Source organism: Micropterus dolomieu, linkage group LG12, assembly GCF_021292245.1.
Source record: "Micropterus dolomieu isolate WLL.071019.BEF.003 ecotype Adirondacks linkage group LG12, ASM2129224v1, whole genome shotgun sequence".
In the NCBI taxonomy this organism is placed as follows: Eukaryota; Metazoa; Chordata; class Actinopteri; order Centrarchiformes; family Centrarchidae; genus Micropterus; species Micropterus dolomieu.
Window position 1 is genome coordinate 20,889,172 of NC_060161.1, and position 10,657 is coordinate 20,899,828.

General features: G+C 40.1%; 1 long non-coding RNA gene across 1 annotated transcript; it reads left to right on the forward strand.

The window, feature by feature from the left end:
* The first annotated feature begins 6,919 nt into the window (after window positions 1–6,919).
* LOC123981029 lies at window positions 6,920–10,392 on the forward strand. Its single transcript, XR_006827649.1, has 3 exons — window positions 6,920–7,062; window positions 8,525–8,622; window positions 10,009–10,392. It is a non-coding gene; the product is annotated as an uncharacterized LOC123981029 (long non-coding RNA).
* The last annotated feature ends 265 nt before the right edge of the window (window positions 10,393–10,657 follow it).

Genomic DNA, 10,657 nt, shown 5'->3' on the forward strand with positions numbered 1-10,657 from the left:
ACTGTGCAGGCTGGTGGTGGTGGTGTAATGGTGTGGGGGATGTTTTCTTGGCACACTTTAGGCCCCTTAGTGCCAATTGGGCATCGTTTAAATGCCACGGCCTACCTGAGCATTGTTTCTGACCATGTCCATCCCTTTATGGCCACCATGTACCCATCCTCTGATGGCTACTTCCAGCAGGATAATGCACCATGTCACAAAGCTCGAATCATTTCAAATTGGTTTCTTGAACATGACAACGAGTTCACTGTACTAAAATGGCTCCCACAGTCACCAGATCTCAACCCAATAGAGCATCTTTGGGATGTGGTGGAACGGGAGCTTCGTGCCCTGGATGTGCATCTCACAAATCTCCATCAACTGCAAGATGCTATCCTATCAATATGGGCCAACATTTCTAAAGAATGCTTTCAGCACCTTGTTGAATCAATGCCACGTAGAATTAAGGCAGTTCTGAAGGCGAAAGGGGGTCAAACACAGGATTAGTATGGTGTTCCTAATAATCCTTTAGGTGAGTGTATATTACAACCTGAACATCAGAAGGAAGAGGGCGGGGAAAGACTGAAAATTGTTACTTGGATTAAGTTCCATTATACATTAGTAAAAGCAGGATGCAACTTTCAAATGATACCGCATGCATGAGAGATCTAATAGACCATTTTCTCTGCTTGTGACGCGTCTCCTAATGATACCCCTGAGAGAGTCATGGTGCAAAAAATAATCAAGGTATTTGTGTTTGTATGGCGTGAGAAAGTAGTTAATCTATGTACATAGTGATTTTGCATGCATTTAACTACGCCGACACACACAAACACAGACATCACTGAAATGTGCGCACCACACTACTCTTGGAGGGACTGTGTCTCCTCCTGGGATTGGGCCTCCTCCTGGACGGAATAAATAAATGTTTCTCCACAGCCTGTGGTCTGCATGCTGAGCAGTCCGTCAAGCTCTCCTTCCTCCTTCTGTGAAGTAAACAAATGCTTGCGCTGATTCACCTGCCACTGTTGCATATTCCCACTGCACCCTGGGCTTAGTAAAGTATAGAGGAGAAACATAAGGCCATTTGATCAAAACCATGTCAGCCATGTCTGAACAAGCACTACCCTGCCCTGTATTTTTCCATAAACCAGCCCTTGGGTTTACCATGCTCCATCCCTCTGGTGAACTTCTCCACCAGAGTAATAACAATCCTCATAAATTATTTGGTATCTTCGAGTGAGACAGAAATTATTGCTCCTCCATGAGATCACTTGTTTGTCTCACTTTTAATTGGGTTGGTGATAATTATCTGTGTCCATTTATATGAATCAATTACAGACGCTTAGCATTGTAATCAATTCTATTTTAGTATTTTGCGCTGAGCTATGCATGATTAATTATATAATTAAGCACTTTACCTGATTTATGTGGTATCTCCTTTTTTTCTTTGCATTGTTTATATTTGCTGCTCCAAGCACCGTGGGTCAACAGTAGTTGGAGTCCGTTGTTGGGCAATTTGCTAAAAGTGTGGTTCTATTCATCTTAGTTTACCAAGTTTTGATTTTGACTATTTATTTACTTACTTTACTTTATTACTTACTTTACTTTATTTACTTTATTACTTACTTTACTTTATTTATATACTGCCATAAAGAAAACTGTTGGGGTTTTCAACATATGGTCAGGTTTGGTTATTAGCTGAATATCAAAGATATTCTAGAAATATTAATAAAATTATTAATATTCAAAATTATTAATTAGAATGAATAAATACGGGGCACCACACTGGAATCAGGGGCCAATAACCAAATATGAATCAAGTATGATCAGTCTAAAAGAGGGTTTGTCCACCTATAGATGACAAACAGAGAAGGGTGAATCCGGACACTGGCCGTGGCAACCAACTCTTACTACAGCATTATACACAAATAATCACCGGCAACGACTTCTTAAAATTATAATATGATTTATTTAACTCAAGCATAAATCAATGATCAACACTTTAGCAAATAAATCACTATTAACTATTCTAGCCAATAAACAAATCATACAAAAACATACAACAATCCAGGAAGCGTGTGTGTGTGTGTGTGTGTGTGTGTGTGTGTGTGTGTGTGTGTGTGTGTGTGTGTGTGTGTGAGTGAGAGACAAAGGAGGTGGAGAGACTAAGAGAGGAGGGTGAATCTGACCACCCACGTGATCAGATCCGGTTCAGAATCAGGATCGAGGCCAGTTGAATTTGGGAATCAAGAGGGCGGTTCAAACCATGTGAATTCAAAATCGAGATGGCAGAAAATCACTCTCCCCTGAACTAAAAAAATTGGAGATCACTGATGCTAGCCCGCTGTGGGTCACAGGTCTAGTTCGCTTCAGAGATCACGTGGTGTGTGCATGGGTTAGTAAGGTTAGTAAGCAGAAGGAGGAGAGAAAAGCACAGGGAGAACTATATACAATAAACCAGTCTATCCTCCAGCCACCAGCAGTGAATGTTCATTCAGCAGCGGTTGCTGGCTTTGGATTGGATAGAATTTGTACCTGTTCTCAGAAAGAGGCCAACACCAAAAATCCTTATTACTGTTGAAAACACTCAGCTACAACTTTATCAATGAGAGGGACGGTAGTGAACTTGCGTTCAGCAACCATGTTTCTTGATAAAAATACTGATACGTTTTCACACAGTAATAGAAACAAAGCAGTCGCGGCCCAGCGAGTGGTACCGGACACAAACAATGTGCGTAGCACGAAAAACACACAGCAATAAAACAAGACACGGCAGTCTTTAAATATCCCTTGGAGTTTCTAAACAGAAATTCACCACATGAAGCTTGTACAACAAAGTTATAGAACTATCTGCTGCCCAGACATACTAAAGCCTCTAACATGTCGCTTTGGTAGTGAGTAGATGCGTCCTTTTAGGAAATCCAGTGGAGTTTTCTCTCGACTCGGTTCTGACGATGCCCGTAGTTTCAATGGCACAGCTGATTCTTCGGCAGCAGCAACAGGAATCAGCAAAGTCAACTTAGGCTGAGAAGGCAGAGCACGGAAGTGATCTTCTCAGTTAAGCACGGAGTTTATCCGCCTTCTTCTGCAGGAAGGAAATGTTATCTTCTGTAACAGTTTCTTTAGGGATCCAAATTTGTGTTGGTAACACAAAGAAAAATAAGTCTGTATTCAGGACAAAGAAAGCTCAGGGCTGAAAAAGTTGTCTCCTATCACCGCACAAGCAGCTGTGGAAAGACAGTGCGCTGGCTGTGCTCAGGCCTACTTACGTATACCTGAGGGGGGCCGGCTGCGTTACCAGGACGACCTGCAAGATTACAAGCGCAGCCAATAGTGGCTCTGCTTTTAGGTCAGTCACCATTTCACACCTAGGTGTGAAACGGGCTTTGGCGCCTGTTTTACAGTCCTTTGTCTGAGATAAGTCCAAACTCAGGCTTTTGGGACTCCAACAGGCCACAGCAGGATGTAACAAGGCCCAGTCTTCATTCTCTAGCCTGTCCTCTATCTACGTACTTACAGATAGGCTCCTCAGTGACCTAAAGGCCCATTTTTGTTGTCATGGATGTGAGTCCCAACAAAACAGAATGTTTGCTGCCTGCTTTGATGGACAGTATTGGGCTCTAAGAGGCTGTTTAATATTAATAATGTTGGATTACTATTTCTCATTTCATAGACTTTTTGGGATTGTCTTCATTGCCAGCCTTCATAGGGGTCAGTCCTATCTAGTGGTCGCCCTCTTGACCTGCTCAGACCTTCGGTGCTCAGCGTTCTGTGTCTGGGTCCACTTGCTTGTGTGTTCCTGCTCCTCGCTTGGCTCACCATGACAAGATGGCCTTGAAATAAAGGAAGTGTTAGCAAGTATGCACAGATAAGTTACTAGATACTAATATACATCAACTCTCCATCAAACTCCCGGGAAAGACTGCAAATAAGCTGACTGCCAAACTGTGTATGTAATTGAGCAAATGGTCATATATTACATTTGTATAAACAATACTGAAGATATGAAACTTTTCTCTTGGAAGACTTAAATTTCACATAACACATTATTTGATTTAAAAAAGTGAAAGCATTAAAAGGTAATTTCTTCAAAGTTATTCTATTTATAAATAAGATACCAAGTTCTTTGCTACATGTAATTAACATGCAGTAGCGGATATCAATAAATTCCAATGAGCAAGTGACTTCCTGTTGCAGTGCCTCCAACACTTCTAATTGCACATCGATTAAAGCAAGTTAGCAATCACACTTAATATGACATGCTTCCCTGTTCTAATACAGTTTTGTAAGGAGGAACAGATGGTGTTAAATTGCCTTTCAATCTCAAAATAGACTTCTAAATCTTAAAAAGAAAGAGCCATTGTTTTAGTGTTGTCGTCAGCATTACAGTATATGTTATGTGGATCAGTGGGAATATGAAGCAAGAAGAAAAAAATTAAAAGAAATAAAAACTATACAGAGAAAGTTATGGCAAGAGGGCACGACAGAAATCGGGGTAGGTAAAAAAAAAAAATCAATGCATGACTGTAATTTGGCTCCCGGGAAAAATTCCCACAATTGCTGCTGCTTGTGTTTCAGAGCTTTGTGCTTCACTTAGCTTTCAGCATCTTCTCTCTTGGCTGCTTCCTCAGGTAGTGCGGCCCTCATTTGAGCTCCAATCCTCTTTAGATATTGACCCATGCATCCATCCATGGTGAAGCCTAGATGATCCCTCACACCAATCAGGTGTGCAGAAGGGACTGAAGTTAGAAAGGGAGGGATGATGAGGAGGAGGAGGAGGGAGAAAATGAAGGAATAAAAGCAATAAAAGGGAAAATGGAGTATGAAAACCAAGAGCGAAGTAGGAGCCAAATGAATCAATAATGCTTGTAGACTGTACACTTACTCTGTTTTCTGGATTCATCACATTCTGCCATTCCAGGAAACGCAAAAATGGCCACCTGACCCTCGCTGCCTATTTGTATATTTTTGGCGCTGCAGGCATCAAAGCAGTACCCAAACTATTGATGTGTTACACTTAGAGCTATTGATTGGGGTTCAAAGCTAAGGGGTGCGAAGAATGGAGTGGGAGAAAGGTTGAGGATCTATTCTGGGGGTGGCTCATTCATTGTGCTTTGTGGTCGTTGCGCCAGTTAAAGGAGAGGATCTGTTTCACAGAGACAGATCACAGACGACTCCACTTCAGTTATGGTGAGGAGAGGAAATTGATTGGCCAACAAATGCAGACAGTGTTAAAAGTTGTTTACACTGTCTCAGATGTTTCCTGTGAGTGAGTGAACTTGATTTGCATGTTAGAGATTTTCCAACTTATGCCACTGCATTATTAGGGAATTCAATATAAAAAGAGAGATATCGCGTGTTAGTGGAGGAGCCACTCAAATATTTGCAGCAGCGGCCCCTCGGCCCCAGCCAATTCTCTCAGGTTTTTACTAGCAGTTAGATTTTACATATAAATAACTGATCCGAACAAATAGAAAGTATAACAATAGGTAGATCTGATAATAAACTATTTATATATACTTATATTTCAAAAATACAAATGTATCAAAACTAAACAGAAATTTGGCCCCAAACGAGCCCACTGAACAGCAGTGCTGTACACATAGGCCTAGAGTATGGCAGAACTTCCCCTAGCCCCTGCCAAGCTGTTTGTATGAGTAGGCTACACATTTCAGCTTATGAATGGTGTTTTGTGTTGTAATTGTTTGTTGCATATTTTAATGCCTTGATGACAGAGTTAGGGGGCTCCCATTTAAAGCCCTGTGCCTCAAGGCCAGCCATTTTCACCATCATGATGGATAATAGCTTTATGTCCAGAGCCAAAATATAGAAAAATATCTCGAGTCCTTTCCGTAGTTTCAGGTAGTAAAAGCTAAGCCCAGTGGTGGAAAGTACCAGTAAGTAGTAGGTATACTGTAGCTACTTAAGTTCACAAGATATTTGTACTGAACTTGAGTATTTTCTTTTCATTCCACTTTCTACTACTGCACCACATCTCAAAGGGAAATATTAAACTTTTTACTTTATCTGACAGCTTCAGTTCCTAGTTACTTAAATAGTCCAGCTGGTAGAACTACATCAGTTAGGCTAATTGACAGAAATTTAATTGGCAACCGTTTTGGTATTAGTAATTTTTCAAGCAAAAACATATTATGGTTCCAGCTTCACAAACGTGAAGATTTGCAGCTTTTAATGTATTTTCAATCATTTTGAGGTTTGGACTGACAAAATTAGCATTGTGAAGGTCTCACTCAGGGCCCTGGGTAACTGTGTGGTAACACTTTTCAGAATTTATTATCGATTAATAGAGAAAATAATCAGCTGATTAAAATAAAAATAATCTTTAATTGCAGTCTGATACAAAATAGTTCAACCTCAACCAACTAGATAAATGCATGAGGAATAATTATCTAATGATATAATATATAATAGTATACAATCATATGGGACATTTTCCTTTCTGCTTTGAGTAGGCTACCTTTACTTTTAATTGGCTACATCTACATTTTCCAGCTCATAGCCTACTTACATACTTTTACTTAACTTTTTCAATGCAGTAGGCCTACTTGCAGCATATATTTTTACAGTGAAGTATTGGTACTTTTATTTATTTTTTAAAGGATCTGAATAGGCCTAAGTTACTTTGATCACCACTAAAAAGCCAAAGCTTCTGGTTGCAAAGAGGTTGGAGAGTTTTTGACTGCATCAATAATGATTTAGCATGCATTTGGCTGTACTCCATCAGCCGCTCTCACTATCTTTGATCACAGGCAAGTGATTTTGTCCAGGAATTGTAAAATCAAAATGCTAAAAAAAACCCTTCAGTTACCGCATCCATCGGGGTATTCCAACTTCCACTCCGTATGTGCACGCACTTCCATGTTGCCTGGTAACGAACGTGCTTTCAGCGGGATCACAGAGACAACAACACTTTAATTTCTGATCGGCTAAACAGCTCTGGCATTTAGTAGGCTACAGAGAAAGTTATGAACTCGGCACAAAAATGATCGTCCATTAATTGAATATAGCGGGACATTTCGAGGACGTCATCTCTTAAGTTCTCAGCATGAGAAATACAAGGTGTGGCGTGTGAGCGTGGGAACTGGCTTAAATGCGTGTCTCACGGTGAATGCGTGAGACTTGAGAGCCCATAGGCTAAAGCCTTATTTATACTTCTGCTTTGAGTCTACGCACGTAGCCATGCATCTATATTTCTGCGTCATTCTGGAATTACACCACGCTAGTTGGCGGTAGCGTTACAGCAGCCACTGTGTTGACTTTTGCTGGCCAAGCAAGCTAATTTACAGTTTAGCCCTCCACTAACTTGAATGGAGGTAAAATGATAATCGTGCGCCTCTTCTAGACTTGTTATTGACTGAAGGGATCACATTCTGATAGTGAAACGAATTATTTTGCATGGGTTGTAACGCTCAAAAATACTGATCCACCATGTTACAGTCGTTGGGTTGGAGGAAATGCGATGCTATCCAGCTGACTAATCACAGTTCTTGCGGTCAGCGTCCGTGATGTGTAGTTAACGGCAGTCAATTTTACTAGCAGTGTAATTGCAGAAAGACGCAGACACCACCAAGTATAAATGCATGGCTATGTGCGTAGCTCACGCCACAGGCTACGGCATAGACTCAACGCAGTAGTATAAATCAAGCTTAAGAAACTTGCGGCACTTTCTGTCAGTATGCTAACTGATAGTTGTCATGCCGAAGAGAAAGTCTGTCTTAACTAAAAAGCTCCAGGAGGCCTTGTCCATAAGGGACCTGGAAGTGAAAATACTGTGTTCATGGTGTTGAAAGGTGCGCTCTATAGATGTGCTTTGTGGTGCTAAGCTCTGAAATAACTGGCCCCCATCCTGATAAAAACGCCTATGATGCGTCATAAGTTTATACATGTGTGCGTGCATGGTCCCAGTTTGGGGGTTTGAAAATATGGTCACCCAAGACTAATCCCATCTAGCAGAGGTTAACAAAATTTTAAATATTGTTGTTGCCTGAATGGACTACACAATTTATCTACTGCATTATGTTTCCTTACACTTTCCCTTCTTGTCTTTCTGTTATTGGCCTTCTGTTATTTCTACAAGCAGCTATTAGCATCTGAACTAATGAGCTACATGCTGATAATGGCTGAACTGCACAAAAGTAGGTGTGCTTGGTTCATTTTTAAAGATATATTAAGAAAATGCTGTTTAAAAGGGAAGGTCATAAGCCATTAACAAGCCACTAGTAGTAGTGGTTGGTTGGGGATGTAGCTGCACTGATGGTTTGTCTTTGTCTAATGAATCTACAGAAGAGTAGTGCCACACGTTTCATACTGAATGGTACTCTAAGATATGTACTGCAATAAAGCAGCTAATGTTAACACTTCTCACCACATGTGTCACCAAATCCACCAAAAAGATGAGAACAAACTTTAATTAGGCACTTTGAAGAGCCTCTGTATCTTGTTACGATTGCATTCATTCCATTTGTGTATTATATTTTCCAGCCAATTAACAACTATCCACCCACACTTGTGTATTTTATAGCATGGAAGAAACAGAAATAAGAACTGTCTGGAGACTAATGCGTTCTTGCCCCTCACCAAAGCCTGCCAGCACAGCATCTGTACGCTGCAAGGCGAGCAGTGAGTATACCGGTTTCCAATAGTGTTTTTGAGTGAACTACTAATCATTTGCATTCACCAAGGTGAAAAAGTATGTCAAGCATTCAGTATGACTGCCAAGCTCAGTTGACTAGGAGCTTTCAGTATTTTGGGGGAACTCAGCTTTACCAAAAAAAAGGTGGAAAACATTGGGGGGCGGGGGCGGGGGGCGACAATATCCACACTGCTAAAAATAAGCTGCATTTTGTCACAGTTACTCAAATAGTATAGATATACTAAGTCAGCTTGACTACAATAAACTAAAGTTGCAATGCTTCCATCAATAGCAGTGTTGGTTGGTAATGCACAGCAGCCATGAATGACATTGTGGGGGAGTGCAACTAGCAAAAAGAGACTGCCCTCACCAGAAAGTTGACAGCATTGGTTGTTTTTTCATGTGCATAAAGCACCCTGTATTAACATTTCCCTGACAAGTAAGCTCTTGCAGTTCTGCAAATAATGACATTTCAAGCAAAAGTAACATATTGTTATACCTCCACAAAATGTCTTGGGTGGTCAAACCTTGTGACTCACTGTTACTGCTGTATCTTTCCTAATTGTATTCATGACCTTGATGTACCTTAACCTTTAGATGCAAAGTAAAATCTTTCATACCTTAAATCATCAATAAGATTCTGTTAAAACTTTATTTATAAATATAATAATCAGAAAATTTCTTTACAATAATTATTTGACCACTCCAGAATCATCATCAAGCTAATAAACTAAGTAATGCTACTTACTTACCAAGCTAGCTAAGCCACAAAGGTATTTGGTTATGGCAACAGTTCATCCTCATCTCCAGTAATATTAGCTGGCAAGCTAATGGTAGCTAGCAATAAAGTTTTGCTGAGGTAAACATATAGCTGAAACGTTTAAATGTATCAAATGTGAAATTGTCTTTTGTAAAAAAAGATTCTGTGAATACTCTGCAGGCAGGTACAGTAAAGTGCAACACTTATCAGAATAATCTGCACATCAGTGGATCTGTCACTTGATACACTACCGGGCATTTATTCCATCAGATTATCATCACCGCCTCCGTTTATTTATTCATTCACTTATTTTTCGCCAACTGCAGTCTCATTTATTCTGCGTACTGTTTTAAATCCAAAGCAAATTCAAATAAAAGACGAGTTTCTAAAGTGATCCAAATATATATTTTTTAATGTAGTCAGACAGAGTTTGAAACTTGGAATCACAAAGGCATGACATCTGATAACCTGCATGGCTTTGATGTGATGAAATGTATTTGTCCGAACAGAAAATATGATTGTGCTGATTTGAACCTGTGAAATGAGTGTAATTAGTGCCAGTGGTTCACCATCCTCATGTGGTATTAAAAATCTTATTTTATATCTTTCACAGAAATTGTCAAAGGCTTTTTGTGTGCCAGGTCCTCACCTCGGCTGTAATGCCTCTGCAGCAAATGTCTGAACCAGCACATCTGACCTTGAACATCGCTGGACCATTGTTTAATTAAATTAAATCTCTCTGATACCTCTCCCAGCTCTGGAAAATTAGAGATAACAGCACAAAATTGTGCGGGGAAAAAAAATCTTTTCTCACAGAGAGTCTGTCAGATCGCCTGGATTCTTTTCTCTCTTGCCTCTGTTCGTTGTGTTCAGCCTCTTTATCTGTTATCGCCTTTTACCCTCTGTGTCAGAAATATCCATAAAATGTTGAAAAGAAAGCTGTCAACAGTTAATGTTATGTAAGTCTGCTGCTGATTTATTGACAAAATCCTTGGAACCTGAGCAAATTCATGAACTATTCATGTAATAGTAACACTTAATAAACAAAAAGGGAGTTTGACTGTGTTTCCTGCAAAACTGGTTCATTTTACTATATGACAGATTTTATGCTTTTCCCCCCTAAGGTAAATTTGTGCATTTTAAGGTGGCCTGGTAGGTACTGCACAATATTAGAGGAGGCGGAGTTATGGGGCCACAATGCTACTTACTGTGTTACTGGCAATGATGCCAGCCTGTGGCAAGGCTCTAAAGCTGTTAATTAT